Consider the following 16,589-nt stretch of genomic DNA (forward strand, 5'->3'; position numbering starts at 1 on the left):
CCAACTTTATCAAGTTAATCGGACACTACCTTACATTTTGAACATTGAATTGGGTAAAAGATAATCAACAAACTACATGATACAGTTTGGGTAAGTCTTCTTAACCCTTGTCAAAGAATGTAGAAGACAGATGGGTATGTAATGACTTGATTAAGACTTTTTTGAAACATCTCGAATAGGACTCCCCATTCATTGGATCCTGAAAAGAGTATGCAATTGATATACCTTTTCTTTAACCAAGCCGCCTGAACAGGGACTTGAACCCTGGGCCCTCAGATTAAAAGACTGATGCTCTCCCGACTGAGCTATCCAGGCTCGGAGAGGCCGCTCCACAAAATGACCTTATCAACATTTGGAAGTGTCCCAACTATCACTACGTTTCTTAAGATGGTTGCCGGTATTAAGTACTGAATACGCGGAATATAATAATGAATTGGTACTTCAAGTATTGGAAATCTCTTCAGTAAATTTAACCTTATTGTAAGTCCTGAAATTGCTACTATCTCATTTTTTTTTGCTGACTTAGAAGTCATATGTTTTTATTGACATTGTAAAATTAAGGAAGGGCCCAAAATCTTACTTCTGAGTAAATTACATTTTCATAAGTACAGCTGCCAATTTCCTCTTCTGCAAAGATTGCGTAATTTGAATAGTATCTATTTAAAATAGACTTCCTTTCACTGCCCTTTTTGGTGAAGCAGAAGCATGCATGCACTGTTTATTACTCTTTTAAACAGTTATGAAGTAAATAGGGATAAAACTGACTCTGGTGGGATTCGAACCCACAACCTTTGAATATCTTTTTTACATTCACCTAGAAGTCCAATGCGCTATCCATTGCGCCACAGAGCCAATACGTTCTGATTAGGTGCAGAGATATTCTGAAATGAAATAATGTTGATCAGCTTTATAAAGTTCATTTGATACTATAACCATGGATTTATTTTGAATATTGAATTGGGGAAATTATATTCACCGTCTCAAGTTACATGATACCTTAGGTAAGTCTACGTACGACTTAAGTTTAGTCAAATGGCACATGATATATGAGGCAGATGTGCATTTCACAACTCCATGAAAGACGTTTTTGCAATTTTAGTAATGGAATATCTTATTTTCGTCATGCAGGGGAACACAAAAAGAGCATCCAATTAGAGTAATTTTTCTTTAAAGGAAGCAACCGCCTGAACAGGGACTTGAACCCTGGACTCTCAGATTAAAAGTCTGATGCTCTACCGACTGAGCTATCCAGGCTCTGCTATACTCTGTCTTAAAATCAGCTAAACAAATGTGGACGTACACTGACCTACACTCTGTGTATTAATATGGTTACATATATTAGCAATCAAATTTGTAGAGTTTAATAACAAATTGATGTTTTAACCCCTTCCATGCTCATGACGAGCTCAGCTCGTGGTGCAGTACACTTGTCGTGTGCTTATGACGAGCTGAGCTCGTCATGAACAATGGATTTACAGATCATTCAGCACAGGAGGAAAATCTCCTGTAGCATTGAAGGTGTTAAGCATTTGAAATTTCAGCAGCACACGTAATCCATTTTAAATCCTGAAATTTGTACTATCTCATTTTCGGCTGACTTAGAAATCATGTGTCTAAAATGACCTTGTGAAATCAATAAAGTGCCAAATACTATTACTACCTACTAAATTACATACATTTTCAGCAGTTTCTTTGGGAACTTCCTCTTGGGCATAGATTATGCAGTGTTTTCAAAGCAAACACACTCTGTTTAAGTAGACTTTCTTTCACTGCCATTTTGGTAAATGTTTCTGGTGATGCAGACGCAGGCATTGCTTGTTACTGTTTCAATTAGTTATAAAATAAGAGGAGGGATAAAATTGACCCAGCTGGTGTTTGAACACAAAGCCTTTGAATGCTTTTGCTACATTCGTCTAGGACTCCAAGCCGCTATCCATTGCACTAGAGATCCGACCTGATTCAACACGGTGATCAGAGATTCACAAATAAAAAGATGACCTATCAGCTGTTGACCAACTTTATCAAGTTAATCGGACACTACCTTACATTTTGAACATTGAATTGGTTAAAAGATAATCAACAAACTACATGATACAGTTTGGGTAAGTCTTCTTAACCCTTGTCAAAGAATGTAGAAGACAGATGGGTATGTAATGACTTGATTAAGACTTTTTTGAAACATCTCTAATAGGACTCCCCATTCATTGGATCCTGAAAAGAGTATGCAATTGACATACCTTTTCTTTAACCAAGCCGCCTGAACAGGGACTTGAACCCTGGGCCCTCAGATTAAAAGTCTGATGCTCTCCCGACTGAGCTATCCAGGCATCGAGAGATCGCTCCACAAAATGACCTTATCAACATTTGGAAGTGTCCCAACTATCACTACGTTTCTTAAGATGGTTGCCGGTATTAAGTACTGAATACGCGGAATATAATAATGAATTGGTACTTCAAGCATTTGAAATCTCTTCAGTAAATGTAACCTTATTGTAAGTCCTGAAATTGCTACTATCTAATTTTTTTTGCTGACTTAGAAGTCATATGTTTTTATTGACATTGTAAAATTAAGGAAGGGCCCAAAATCTTACTTCTGAGTAAATTACATTTTCATAAGTACAGCTGCCAATTTCCTCTTCTGCAAAGATTGCGTAATTTGAATAGTATCTATTTAAAATAGACTTCCTTTCACTGCCCTTTTTGGTGAAGCAGAAGCATGCATGCACTGTTTATTACTCTTTTAAACAGTTATGAAATAAATAGGGATAAAACTGACTCTGGTGGGATTCGAACCCACAACCTTTGAATATCTTTTTTACATTCACCTAGAAGTCCAATGCGCTATCCATTGCGCCACAGAGCCAATACGCTCTGATTAGGTGCAGAGATATTCTGAAATGAAATAATGTTGATCAGCTTTATAAAGTTCATTTGATACTATAACCATGGATTTATTTTGAATATTGAATTGGGGAAATTATATTCACCGTCTCAAGTTACATGATACCTTAGGTAAGTCTACGTACGACTTAAGTTTAGTCAAATGGCACATGATATATGAGGCAGATGTGCATTTCACAACTCCATGAAAGACATTTTTGCAATTTTAGTAATGGAATATCTTATTCGTCATGCAGGGGAACACAAAAAGAGCATCCAATTAGAGTAATTTTTCTTTAAAGGAAGCAACCGCCTGAACAGGGACTTGAACCCTGGACCCTCAGATTAAAAGTCTGATGCTCTACCGACTGAGCTATCCAGGCTCTGCTATACTCTGTCTTAAAATCAGCTAAACAAATGTGGACGTACACTGACCTACACTAATGTAATATGGTTACATATATTAGCAATCAAATTTGTAGAGTTTAATAACAAATTGATGTTTTAACCCCTTCCATGCTCATGACGAGCTCAGCTCTTCGTGCAGTACACTTGTCGTGTGCTTATGACGAGCTGAGCTCGTCATGGACAATGGATTTACAGATCATTCAGCACAGGAGGAAAATCTCCTGTAGCATTGAAGGTGTTAAGCATTTGAAATTTCAGCAGCACACGTAATCCATTTTAAATCCTGAAATTTGTACTATCTCATTTTCGGCTGACTTAGAAATCATGTGTCTAAAATGACCTTGTGAAATCAATAAAGTGCCAAATACTATTACTACCTACTAAATTACATACATTTTCAGCAGTTTCTTTGGGAACTTCCTCTTGGGCATAGATTATGCAATGTTTTCAAAGCAAACAGTCTCTGTTTAAGTAGACTTTCTTTCACTGCCATTTTGGTAAATGTTTCTGGTGATGCAGACGCAGGCATTGCTTGTTACTGTTTCAATTAGTTATAAAATAAGAGGAGGGATAAAATTGACCCAGCTGGTGTTTGAACACAAAGCCTTTGAATGCTTTTGCTACATTCGTCTAGGACTCCAAGCCGCTATCCATTGCACTAGAGATCCGACCTGATTCAACACGGTGATCAGAGATTCACAAATAAAAAGATGACCTATCAGCTGTTGACCAACTTTATCAAGTTAATCGGACACTACCTTACATTTTGAACATTGAATTGGGTAAAAGATAATCAACAAACTACATGATACAGTTTGGGTAAGTCTTCTTAACCCTTGTCAAAGAATGTAGAAGACAGATGGGTATGTAATGACTTGATTAAGACTTTTTTGAAACATCTCTAATAGGACTCCCCATTCATTGGATCCTGAAAAGAGTATGCAATTGATATACCTTTTCTTTAACCAAGCCGCCTGAACAGGGACTTGAACCCTGGGCCCTCAGATTAAAAGACTGATGCTCTCCCGACTGAGCTATCCAGGCTCGGAGAGGCCGCTCCACAAAATGACCTTATCAACATTTGGAAGTGTCCCAACTATCACTACATTTCTTAAGATGGTTGCCGGTATTAAGTACTGAATACGCGGAATATAATAATGAATTGGTACTTCAAGCATTTGAAATCTCTTCAGTAAATTTAACCTTATTGTAAGTCCTGAAATTGCTACTATCTCATTTTTTTTGCTGACTTAGAAGTCATATGTTTTTATTGACATTGTAAAATTAAGGAAGGGCCCAAAATCTTACTTCTGAGTAAATTACATTTTCATAAGTACAGCTGCCAATTTCCTCTTCTGCAAAGATTGCGTAATTTGAATAGTATCTATTTAAAATAGACTTCCTTTCACTGCCCTTTTTGGTGAAGCAGAAGCATGCATGCACTGTTTATTACTCTTTTAAACAGTTATGAAATAAATAGGGATAAAACTGACTCTGGTGGGATTCGAACCCACAACCTATGAATATCTTTTTTACATTCACCTAGAAGTCCAATGCGCTATCCATTGCGCCACAGAGCCAATACGCTCTAATTAGGTGCAGAGATATTCTGAAATGAAATAATGTTGATCAGCTTTATAAAGTTCATTTGATACTATAACCATGGATTTATTTTGAATATTGAATTGGGGAAATTATATTCACCGTCTCAAGTTACATGATACCTTAGGTAAATCTACGTACGACTTAAGTTTAGTCAAATGGCACATGATATATGAGGCAGATGTGCATTTCACAACTCCATGAAAGACGTTTTTGCAATTTTAGTAATGGAATATCTTATTCGTCATGCAGGGGAACACAAAAAGAGCATCCAATTAGAGTAATTTTTCTTTAAAGGAAGCACCCGCCTGAACAGGGACTTGAACCCTGGACCCTCAGATTAAAAGTCTGATGCTCTACCGACTGAGCTATCCAGGCTCTGCTATACTCTGTCTTAAAATCAGCTAAACAAATGTGGACGTACACTGACCTACACTCTGTGTATTAATATGGTTACATATATTAGCAATCAAATTTGTAGAGTTTAATAACAAATTGATGTTTTAACCCCTTCCATGCTCATGACGAGCTCAGCTCGTCGTGCAGTACACTTGTCTTGTGCTTATGACGAGCTGAGCTCGTCATGAACAATGGATTTACAGATCATTCAGCACAGGAGGAAAATCTCCTGTAGCATTGAAGGTGTTAAGCATTTGAAATTTCAGCAGCACACGTAATCCATTTTAAATCCTGAAATTTGGACTATCTCATTTTCGGCTGACTTAGAAATCATGTGTCTAAAATGACCTTGTGAAATCAATAAAGTGCCAAATACTATTACTACCTACTAAATTACATACATTTTCAGCAGTTTCTTTGGGAACTTCCTCTTGGGCATAGATTATGCAATGTTTTCAAAGCAAACAGTCTCTGTTTAAGTAGACTTTCTTTCACTGCCATTTTGGTAAATGTTTCTGGTGATGCAGACGCAGGCATTGCTTGTTACTGTTTCAATTAGTTATAAAATAAGAGGAGGGATAAAATTGACCCAGCTGGTGTTTGAACACAAAGCCTTTGAATGCTTTTGCTACATTCGTCTAGGACTCCAAGCCGCTATCCATTGCACTAGAGATCCGACCTGATTCAACACGGTGATCAGAGATTCACAAATAAAAAGATGACCTATCAGCTGTTGACCAACTTTATCAAGTTAATCGGACACTACCTTACATTTTGAACATTGAATTGGGTAAAAGATAATCAACAAACTACATGATACAGTTTGGGTAAGTCTTCTTAACCCTTGTCAAAGAATGTAGAAGACAGATGGGTATGTAATGACTTGATTAAGACTTTTTTGAAACATCTCGAATAGGACTCCCCATTCATTGGATCCTGAAAAGAGTATGCAATTGATATACCTTTTCTTTAACCAAGCCGCCTGAACAGGGACTTGAACCCTGGGCCCTCAGATTAAAAGTCTGATGCTCTCCCGACTGAGCTATCCAGGCATCGAGAGATCGCTCCACAAAATGACCTTATCAACATTTGGAAGTGTCCCAACTATCACTACGTTTCTTAAGATGGTTGCCGGTATTAAGTACTGAATACGCAGAATATAATAATGAATTGGTACTTCAAGCATTTAAAATCTCTTCAGTAAATGTAACCTTATTGTAAGTCCTGAAATTGCTACTATCTAATTTTTTTTGCTGACTTAGAAGTCATATGTTTTTATTGACATTGTAAAATTAAGGAAGGGCCCAAAATCTTACTTCTGAGTAAATTACATTTTCATAAGTACAGCTGCCAATTTCCTCTTCTGCAAAGATTGCGTAATTTGAATAGTATCTATTTAAAATAGACTTCCTTTCACTGCCCTTTTTGGTGAAGCAGAAGCATGCATGCACTGTTTATTACTCTTTTAAACAGTTATGAAATAAATAGGGATAAAACTGACTCTGGTGGGATTCGAACCCACAACCTTTGAATATCTTTTTTACATTCACCTAGAAGTCCAATGCGCTATCCATTGCGCCACAGAGCCAATACGCTCTGATTAGGTGCAGAGATATTCTGAAATGAAATAATGTTGATCAGCTTTATAAAGTTCATTTGATACTATAACCATGGATTTATTTTGAATATTGAATTGGGGAAATTATATTCACCGTCTCAAGTTACATGATACCTTAGGTAAGTCTACGTACGACTTAAGTTTAGTCAAATGGCACATGATATATGAGGCAGATGTGCATTTCACAACTCCATGAAAGACATTTTTGCAATTTTAGTAATGGAATATCTTATTCGTCATGCAGGGGAACACAAAAAGAGCATCCAATTAGAGTAATTTTTCTTTAAAGGAAGCAACCGCCTGAACAGGGACTTGAACCCTGGACCCTCAGATTAAAAGTCTGATGCTCTACCGACTGAGCTATCCAGGCTCTGCTATACTCTGTCTTAAAATCAGCTAAACAAATGTGGACGTACACTGACCTACACTAATGTAATATGGTTACATATATTAGCAATCAAATTTGTAGAGTTTAATAACAAATTGATGTTTTAACCCCTTCCATGCTCATGACGAGCTCAGCTCTTCGTGCAGTACACTTGTCGTGTGCTTATGACGAGCTGAGCTCGTCATGGACAATGGATTTACAGATCATTCAGCACAGGAGGAAAATCTCCTGTAGCATTGAAGGTGTTAAGCATTTGAAATTTCAGCAGCACACGTAATCCATTTTAAATCCTGAAATTTGTACTATCTCATTTTCGGCTGACTTAGAAATCATGTGTCTAAAATGACCTTGTGAAATCAATAAAGTGCCAAATACTATTACTACCTACTAAATTACATACATTTTCAGCAGTTTCTTTGGGAACTTCCTCTTGGGCATAGATTATGCAATGTTTTCAAAGCAAACAGTCTCTGTTTAAGTAGACTTTCTTTCACTGCCATTTTGGTAAATGTTTCTGGTGATGCAGACGCAGGCATTGCTTGTTACTGTTTCAATTAGTTATAAAATAAGAGGAGGGATAAAATTGACCCAGCTGGTGTTTGAACACAAAGCCTTTGAATGCTTTTGCTACATTCGTCTAGGACTCCAAGCCGCTATCCATTGCACTAGAGATCCGACCTGATTCAACACGGTGATCAGAGATTCACAAATAAAAAGATGACCTATCAGCTGTTGACCAACTTTATCAAGTTAATCGGACACTACCTTACATTTTGAACATTGAATTGGGTAAAAGATAATCAACAAACTACATGATACAGTTTGGGTAAGTCTTCTTAACCCTTGTCAAAGAATGTAGAAGACAGATGGGTATGTAATGACTTGATTAAGACTTTTTTGAAACATCTCTAATAGGACTCCCCATTCATTGGATCCTGAAAAGAGTATGCAATTGATATACCTTTTCTTTAACCAAGCCGCCTGAACAGGGACTTGAACCCTGGGCCCTCAGATTAAAAGACTGATGCTCTCCCGACTGAGCTATCCAGGCTCGGAGAGGCCGCTCCACAAAATGACCTTATCAACATTTGGAAGTGTCCCAACTATCACTACATTTCTTAAGATGGTTGCCGGTATTAAGTACTGAATACGCGGAATATAATAATGAATTGGTACTTCAAGCATTTGAAATCTCTTCAGTAAATTTAACCTTATTGTAAGTCCTGAAATTGCTACTATCTCATTTTTTTTGCTGACTTAGAAGTCATATGTTTTTATTGACATTGTAAAATTAAGGAAGGGCCCAAAATCTTACTTCTGAGTAAATTACATTTTCATAAGTACAGCTGCCAATTTCCTCTTCTGCAAAGATTGCGTAATTTGAATAGTATCTATTTAAAATAGACTTCCTTTCACTGCCCTTTTTGGTGAAGCAGAAGCATGCATGCACTGTTTATTACTCTTTTAAACAGTTATGAAATAAATAGGGATAAAACTGACTCTGGTGGGATTCGAACCCACAACCTATGAATATCTTTTTTACATTCACCTAGAAGTCCAATGCGCTATCCATTGCGCCACAGAGCCAATACGCTCTAATTAGGTGCAGAGATATTCTGAAATGAAATAATGTTGATCAGCTTTATAAAGTTCATTTGATACTATAACCATGGATTTATTTTGAATATTGAATTGGGGAAATTATATTCACCGTCTCAAGTTACATGATACCTTAGGTAAGTCTACGTACGACTTAAGTTTAGTCAAATGGCACATGATATATGAGGCAGATGTGCATTTCACAACTCCATGAAAGACGTTTTTGCAATTTTAGTAATGGAATATCTTATTCGTCATGCAGGGGAACACAAAAAGAGCATCCAATTAGAGTAATTTTTCTTTAAAGGAAGCAACCGCCTGAACAGGGACTTGAACCCTGGACCCTCAGATTAAAAGTCTGATGCTCTACCGACTGAGCTATCCAGGCTCTGCTATACTCTGTCTTAAAATCAGCTAAACAAATGTGGACGTACACTGACCTACACTCTATGTATTAATATGGTTACATATATTAGCAATCAAATTTGTAGAGTTTAATAACAAATTGATGTTTTAACCCCTTCCATGCTCATGACGAGCTCAGCTCTTCGTGCAGTACACTTGTCGTGTGCTTATGACGAGCTGAGCTCGTCATGAACAATGGATTTACAGATCATTCAGCACAGGAGGAAAATCTCCTGTAGCATTGAAGGTGTTAAGCATTTGAAATTTCAGCAGCACACGTAATCCATTTTAAATCCTGAAATTTGGACTATCTCATTTTCGGCTGACTTAGAAATCATGTGTCTAAAATGACCTTGTGAAATCAATAAAGTGCCAAATACTATTACTACCTACTAAATTACATACATTTTCAGCAGTTTCTTTGGGAACTTCCTCTTGGGCATAGATTATGCAATGTTTTCAAAGCAAACAGTCTCTGTTTAAGTAGACTTTCTTTCACTGCCATTTTGGTAAATGTTTCTGGTGATGCAGACGCAGGCATTGCTTGTTACTGTTTCAATTAGTTATAAAATAAGAGGAGGGATAAAATTGACCCAGCTGGTGTTTGAACACAAAGCCTTTGAATGCTTTTGCTACATTCGTCTAGGACTCCAAGCCGCTATCCATTGCACTAGAGATCCGACCTGATTCAACACGGTGATCAGAGATTCACAAATAAAAAGATGACCTATCAGCTGTTGACCAACTTTATCAAGTTAATCGGACACTACCTTACATTTTGAACATTGAATTGGGTAAAAGATAATCAACAAACTACATGATACAGTTTGGGTAAGTCTTCTTAACCCTTGTCAAAGAATGTAGAAGACAGATGGGTATGTAATGACTTGATTAAGACTTTTTTGAAACATCTCGAATAGGACTCCCCATTCATTGGATCCTGAAAAGAGTATGCAATTGATATACCTTTTCTTTAACCAAGCCGCCTGAACAGGGACTTGAACCATGGGCCCTCAGATTAAAAGACTGATGCTCTCCCGACTGAGCTATCCAGGCTCGGAGAGGCCGCTCCACAAAATGACCTTATCAACATTTGGAAGTGTCCCAACTATCACTACGTTTCTTAAGATGGTTGCCGGTATTAAGTACTGAATACGCGGAATATAATAATGAATTGGTACTTCAAGAATTGGAAATCTCTTCAGTAAATTTAACCTTATTGTAAGTCCTGAAATTGCTACTATCTCATTTTTTTTTGCTGACTTAGAAGTCATATGTTTTTATTGACATTGTAAAATTAAGGAAGGGCCCAAAATCTTACTTCTGAGTAAATTACATTTTCATAAGTACAGCTGCCAATTTCCTCTTCTGCAAAGATTGCGTAATTTGAATAGTATCTATTTAAAATAGACTTCCTTTCACTGCCCTTTTTGGTGAAGCAGAAGCATGCATGCACTGTTTATTACTCTTTTAAACAGTTATGAAGTAAATAGGGATAAAACTGACTCTGGTGGGATTCGAACCCACAACCTTTGAATATCTTTTTTACATTCACCTAGAAGTCCAATGCGCTATCCATTGCGCCACAGAGCCAATACGTTCTGATTAGGTGCAGAGATATTCTGAAATGAAATAATGTTGATCAGCTTTATAAAGTTCATTTGATACTATAACCATGGATTTATTTTGAATATTGAATTGGGGAAATTATATTCACCGTCTCAAGTTACATGATACCTTAGGTAAGTCTACGTACGACTTAAGTTTAGTCAAATGGCACATGATATATGAGGCAGATGTGCATTTCACAACTCCATGAAAGACGTTTTTGCAATTTTAGTAATGGAATATCTTATTTTCGTCATGCAGGGGAACACAAAAAGAGCATCCAATTAGAGTAATTTTTCTTTAAAGGAAGCAACCGCCTGAACAGGGACTTGAACCCTGGACTCTCAGATTAAAAGTCTGATGCTCTACCGACTGAGCTATCCAGGCTCTGCTATACTCTGTCTTAAAATCAGCTAAACAAATGTGGACGTACACTGACCTACACTCTGTGTATTAATATGGTTACATATATTAGCAATCAAATTTGTAGAGTTTAATAACAAATTGATGTTTTAACCCCTTCCATGCTCATGACGAGCTCAGCTCGTGGTGCAGTACACTTGTCGTGTGCTTATGACGAGCTGAGCTCGTCATGAACAATGGATTTACAGATCATTCAGCACAGGAGGAAAATCTCCTGTAGCATTGAAGGTGTTAAGCATTTGAAATTTCAGCAGCACACGTAATCCATTTTAAATCCTGAAATTTGTACTATCTCATTTTCGGCTGACTTAGAAATCATGTGTCTAAAATGACCTTGTGAAATCAATAAAGTGCCAAATACTATTACTACCTACTAAATTACATACATTTTCAGCAGTTTCTTTGGGAACTTCCTCTTGGGCATAGATTATGCAGTGTTTTCAAAGCAAACACACTCTGTTTAAGTAGACTTTCTTTCACTGCCATTTTGGTAAATGTTTCTGGTGATGCAGACGCAGGCATTGCTTGTTACTGTTTCAATTAGTTATAAAATAAGAGGAGGGATAAAATTGACCCAGCTGGTGTTTGAACACAAAGCCTTTGAATGCTTTTGCTACATTCGTCTAGGACTCCAAGCCGCTATCCATTGCACTAGAGATCCGACCTGATTCAACACGGTGATCAGAGATTCACAAATAAAAAGATGACCTATCAGCTGTTGACCAACTTTATCAAGTTAATCGGACACTACCTTACATTTTGAACATTGAATTGGTTAAAAGATAATCAACAAACTACATGATACAGTTTGGGTAAGTCTTCTTAACCCTTGTCAAAGAATGTAGAAGACAGATGGGTATGTAATGACTTGATTAAGACTTTTTTGAAACATCTCTAATAGGACTCCCCATTCATTGGATCCTGAAAAGAGTATGCAATTGACATACCTTTTCTTTAACCAAGCCGCCTGAACAGGGACTTGAACCCTGGGCCCTCAGATTAAAAGTCTGATGCTCTCCCGACTGAGCTATCCAGGCATCGAGAGATCGCTCCACAAAATGACCTTATCAACATTTGGAAGTGTCCCAACTATCACTACGTTTCTTCAGATGGTTGCCGGTATTAAGTACTGAATACGCGGAATATAATAATGAATTGGTACTTCAAGCATTTGAAATCTCTTCAGTAAATGTAACCTTATTGTAAGTCCTGAAATTGCTACTATCTAATTTTTTTTGCTGACTTAGAAGTCATATGTTTTTATTGACATTGTAAAATTAAGGAAGGGCCCAAAATCTTACTTCTGAGTAAATTACATTTTCATAAGTACAGCTGCCAATTTCCTCTTCTGCAAAGATTGCGTAATTTGAATAGTATCTATTTAAAATAGACTTCCTTTCACTGCCCTTTTTGGTGAAGCAGAAGCATGCATGCACTGTTTATTACTCTTTTAAACAGTTATGAAATAAATAGGGATAAAACTGACTCTGGTGGGATTCGAACCCACAACCTTTGAATATCTTTTTTACATTCACCTAGAAGTCCAATGCGCTATCCATTGCGCCACAGAGCCAATACGCTCTGATTAGGTGCAGAGATATTCTGAAATGAAATAATGTTGATCAGCTTTATAAAGTTCATTTGATACTATAACCATGGATTTATTTTGAATATTGAATTGGGGAAATTATATTCACCGTCTCAAGTTACATGATACCTTAGGTAAGTCTACGTACGACTTAAGTTTAGTCAAATGGCACATGATATATGAGGCAGATGTGCATTTCACAACTCCATGAAAGACATTTTTGCAATTTTAGTAATGGAATATCTTATTCGTCATGCAGGGGAACACAAAAAGAGCATCCAATTAGAGTAATTTTTCTTTAAAGGAAGCAACCGCCTGAACAGGGACTTGAACCCTGGACCCTCAGATTAAAAGTCTGATGCTCTACCGACTGAGCTATCCAGGCTCTGCTATACTCTGTCTTAAAATCAGCTAAACAAATGTGGACGTACACTGACCTACACTAATGTAATATGGTTACATATATTAGCAATCAAATTTGTAGAGTTTAATAACAAATTGATGTTTTAACCCCTTCCATGCTCATGACGAGCTCAGCTCTTCGTGCAGTACACTTGTCGTGTGCTTATGACGAGCTGAGCTCGTCATGGACAATGGATTTACAGATCATTCAGCACAGGAGGAAAATCTCCTGTAGCATTGAAGGTGTTAAGCATTTGAAATTTCAGCAGCACACGTAATCCATTTTAAATCCTGAAATTTGTACTATCTCATTTTCGGCTGACTTAGAAATCATGTGTCTAAAATGACCTTGTGAAATCAATAAAGTGCCAAATACTATTACTACCTACTAAATTACATACATTTTCAGCAGTTTCTTTGGGAACTTCCTCTTGGGCATAGATTATGCAATGTTTTCAAAGCAAACAGTCTCTGTTTAAGTAGACTTTCTTTCACTGCCATTTTGGTAAATGTTTCTGGTGATGCAGACGCAGGCATTGCTTGTTACTGTTTCAATTAGTTATAAAATAAGAGGAGGGATAAAATTGACCCAGCTGGTGTTTGAACACAAAGCCTTTGAATGCTTTTGCTACATTCGTCTAGGACTCCAAGCCGCTATCCATTGCACTAGAGATCCGACCTGATTCAACACGGTGATCAGAGATTCACAAATAAAAAGATGACCTATCAGCTGTTGACCAACTTTATCAAGTTAATCGGACACTACCTTACATTTTGAACATTGAATTGGGTAAAAGATAATCAACAAACTACATGATACAGTTTGGGTAAGTCTTCTTAACCCTTGTCAAAGAATGTAGAAGACAGATGGGTATGTAATGACTTGATTAAGACTTTTTTGAAACATCTCTAATAGGACTCCCCATTCATTGGATCCTGAAAAGAGTATGCAATTGATATACCTTTTCTTTAACCAAGCCGCCTGAACAGGGACTTGAACCCTGGGCCCTCAGATTAAAAGACTGATGCTCTCCCGACTGAGCTATCCAGGCTCGGAGAGGCCGCTCCACAAAATGACCTTATCAACATTTGGAAGTGTCCCAACTATCACTACGTTTCTTAAGATGGTTGCCGGTATTAAGTACTGAATACGCGGAATATAATAATGAATTGGTACTTCAAGAATTGGAAATCTCTTCAGTAAATTTAACCTTATTGTAAGTCCTGAAATTGCTACTATCTCATTTTTTTTGCTGACTTAGAAGTCATATGTTTTTATTGACATTGTAAAATTAAGGAAGGGCCCAAAATCTTACTTCTGAGTAAATTACATTTTCATAAGTACAGCTGCCAATTTCCTCTTCTGCAAAGATTGCGTAATTTGAATAGTATCTATTTAAAATAGACTTCCTTTCACTGCCCTTTTTGGTGAAGCAGAAGCATGCATGCACTGTTTATTACTCTTTTAAACAGTTATGAAGTAAATAGGGATAAAACTGACTCTGGTGGGATTCGAACCCACAACCTTTGAATATCTTTTTTACATTCACCTAGAAGTCCAATGCGCTATCCATTGCGCCACAGAGCCAATACGTTCTGATTAGGTGCAGAGATATTCTGAAATGAAATAATGTTGATCAGCTTTATAAAGTTCATTTGATACTATAACCATGGATTTATTTTGAATATTGAATTGGGGAAATTATATTCACCGTCTCAAGTTACATGATACCTTAGGTAAGTCTACGTACGACTTAAGTTTAGTCAAATGGCACATGATATATGAGGCAGATGTGCATTTCACAACTCCATGAAAGACGTTTTTGCAATTTTAGTAATGGAATATCTTATTTTCGTCATGCAGGGGAACACAAAAAGAGCATCCAATTAGAGTAATTTTTCTTTAAAGGAAGCAACCGCCTGAACAGGGACTTGAACCCTGGACTCTCAGATTAAAAGTCTGATGCTCTACCGACTGAGCTATCCAGGCTCTGCTATACTCTGTCTTAAAATCAGCTAAACAAATGTGGACGTACACTGACCTACACTCTGTGTATTAATATGGTTACATATATTAGCAATCAAATTTGTAGAGTTTAATAACAAATTGATGTTTTAACCCCTTCCATGCTCATGACGAGCTCAGCTCGTGGTGCAGTACACTTGTCGTGTGCTTATGACGAGCTGAGCTCGTCATGAACAATGGATTTACAGATCATTCAGCACAGGAGGAAAATCTCCTATAGCATTGAAGGTGTTAAGCATTTGAAATTTCAGCAGCACACGTAATCCATTTTAAATCCTGAAATTTGTACTATCTCATTTTCGGCTGACTTAGAAATCATGTGTCTAAAATGACCTTGTGAAATCAATAAAGTGCCAAATACTATTACTACCTACTAAATTACATACATTTTCAGCAGTTTCTTTGGGAACTTCCTCTTGGGCATAGATTATGCAGTGTTTTCAAAGCAAACACACTCTGTTTAAGTAGACTTTCTTTCACTGCCATTTTGGTAAATGTTTCTGGTGATGCAGACGCAGGCATTGCTTGTTACTGTTTCAATTAGTTATAAAATAAGAGGAGGGATAAAATTGACCCAGCTGGTGTTTGAACACAAAGCCTTTGAATGCTTTTGCTACATTCGTCTAGGACTCCAAGCCGCTATCCATTGCACTAGAGATCCGACCTGATTCAACACGGTGATCAGAGATTCACAAATAAAAAGATGACCTATCAGCTGTTGACCAACTTTATCAAGTTAATCGGACACTACCTTACATTTTGAACATTGAATTGGTTAAAAGATAATCAACAAACTACATGATACAGTTTGGGTAAGTCTTCTTAACCCTTGTCAAAGAATGTAGAAGACAGATGGGTATGTAATGACTTGATTAAGACTTTTTTGAAACATCTCTAATAGGACTCCCCATTCATTGGATCCTGAAAAGAGTATGCAATTGACATACCTTTTCTTTAACCAAGCCGCCTGAACAGGGACTTGAACCCTGGGCCCTCAGATTAAAAGTCTGATGCTCTCCCGACTGAGCTATCCAGGCATCGAGAGATCGCTCCACAAAATGACCTTATCAACATTTGGAAGTGTCCCAACTATCACTACGTTTCTTAAGATGGTTGCCGGTATTAAGTACTGAATACGCGGAATATAATAATGAATTGGTACTTCAAGCATTTGAAATCTCTTCAGTAAATGTAACCTTATTGTAAGTCCTGAAATTGCTACTATCTAATTTTTTTTGCTGAC

The 16,589-nt window shown here is 37.2% G+C and overlaps 11 non-coding genes across 11 annotated transcripts; all 11 read right to left on the reverse strand.

Annotated features, from left to right (window-relative positions):
* Positions 1-761: 761 nt before the first annotated feature.
* On the reverse strand, positions 762-852 carry TRNAR-UCU (transfer RNA arginine (anticodon UCU)). The gene is given in 2 exon segments: positions 762-797; positions 816-852. It is a non-coding gene; the product is annotated as a tRNA-Arg (tRNA).
* A 1,920-nt stretch (positions 853-2,772) lies between these two features.
* TRNAR-UCU (transfer RNA arginine (anticodon UCU)) lies at positions 2,773-2,863 on the reverse strand. The gene is given in 2 exon segments: positions 2,773-2,808; positions 2,827-2,863. It is a non-coding gene; the product is annotated as a tRNA-Arg (tRNA).
* A 327-nt stretch (positions 2,864-3,190) lies between these two features.
* Positions 3,191-3,263, reverse strand: TRNAK-UUU (transfer RNA lysine (anticodon UUU)). Its single transcript has one exon. It is a non-coding gene; the product is annotated as a tRNA-Lys (tRNA).
* A 1,932-nt stretch (positions 3,264-5,195) lies between these two features.
* Positions 5,196-5,268, reverse strand: TRNAK-UUU (transfer RNA lysine (anticodon UUU)). The gene has a single exon. It is a non-coding gene; the product is annotated as a tRNA-Lys (tRNA).
* A 1,518-nt stretch (positions 5,269-6,786) lies between these two features.
* Positions 6,787-6,877, reverse strand: TRNAR-UCU (transfer RNA arginine (anticodon UCU)). The gene is given in 2 exon segments: positions 6,787-6,822; positions 6,841-6,877. It is a non-coding gene; the product is annotated as a tRNA-Arg (tRNA).
* A 327-nt stretch (positions 6,878-7,204) lies between these two features.
* On the reverse strand, positions 7,205-7,277 carry TRNAK-UUU (transfer RNA lysine (anticodon UUU)). Its single transcript has one exon. It is a non-coding gene; the product is annotated as a tRNA-Lys (tRNA).
* A 1,932-nt stretch (positions 7,278-9,209) lies between these two features.
* On the reverse strand, positions 9,210-9,282 carry TRNAK-UUU (transfer RNA lysine (anticodon UUU)). The gene has a single exon. It is a non-coding gene; the product is annotated as a tRNA-Lys (tRNA).
* Positions 9,283-10,801: 1,519 nt separating this feature from the next.
* TRNAR-UCU (transfer RNA arginine (anticodon UCU)) lies at positions 10,802-10,892 on the reverse strand. Its single transcript is given in 2 exon segments — positions 10,802-10,837; positions 10,856-10,892. It is a non-coding gene; the product is annotated as a tRNA-Arg (tRNA).
* Positions 10,893-12,812: 1,920 nt separating this feature from the next.
* Positions 12,813-12,903, reverse strand: TRNAR-UCU (transfer RNA arginine (anticodon UCU)). The gene is given in 2 exon segments: positions 12,813-12,848; positions 12,867-12,903. It is a non-coding gene; the product is annotated as a tRNA-Arg (tRNA).
* Positions 12,904-13,230: 327 nt separating this feature from the next.
* TRNAK-UUU (transfer RNA lysine (anticodon UUU)) lies at positions 13,231-13,303 on the reverse strand. The gene has a single exon. It is a non-coding gene; the product is annotated as a tRNA-Lys (tRNA).
* Positions 13,304-14,817: 1,514 nt separating this feature from the next.
* TRNAR-UCU (transfer RNA arginine (anticodon UCU)) lies at positions 14,818-14,908 on the reverse strand. Its single transcript is given in 2 exon segments — positions 14,818-14,853; positions 14,872-14,908. It is a non-coding gene; the product is annotated as a tRNA-Arg (tRNA).
* Positions 14,909-16,589: the final 1,681 nt, after the last annotated feature.

The sequence above is a fragment of the Lissotriton helveticus genome, chromosome 1_1 (assembly GCF_964261635.1).
Source record: "Lissotriton helveticus chromosome 1_1, aLisHel1.1, whole genome shotgun sequence".
NCBI classification, from domain to species: Eukaryota; Metazoa; Chordata; class Amphibia; order Caudata; family Salamandridae; genus Lissotriton; species Lissotriton helveticus.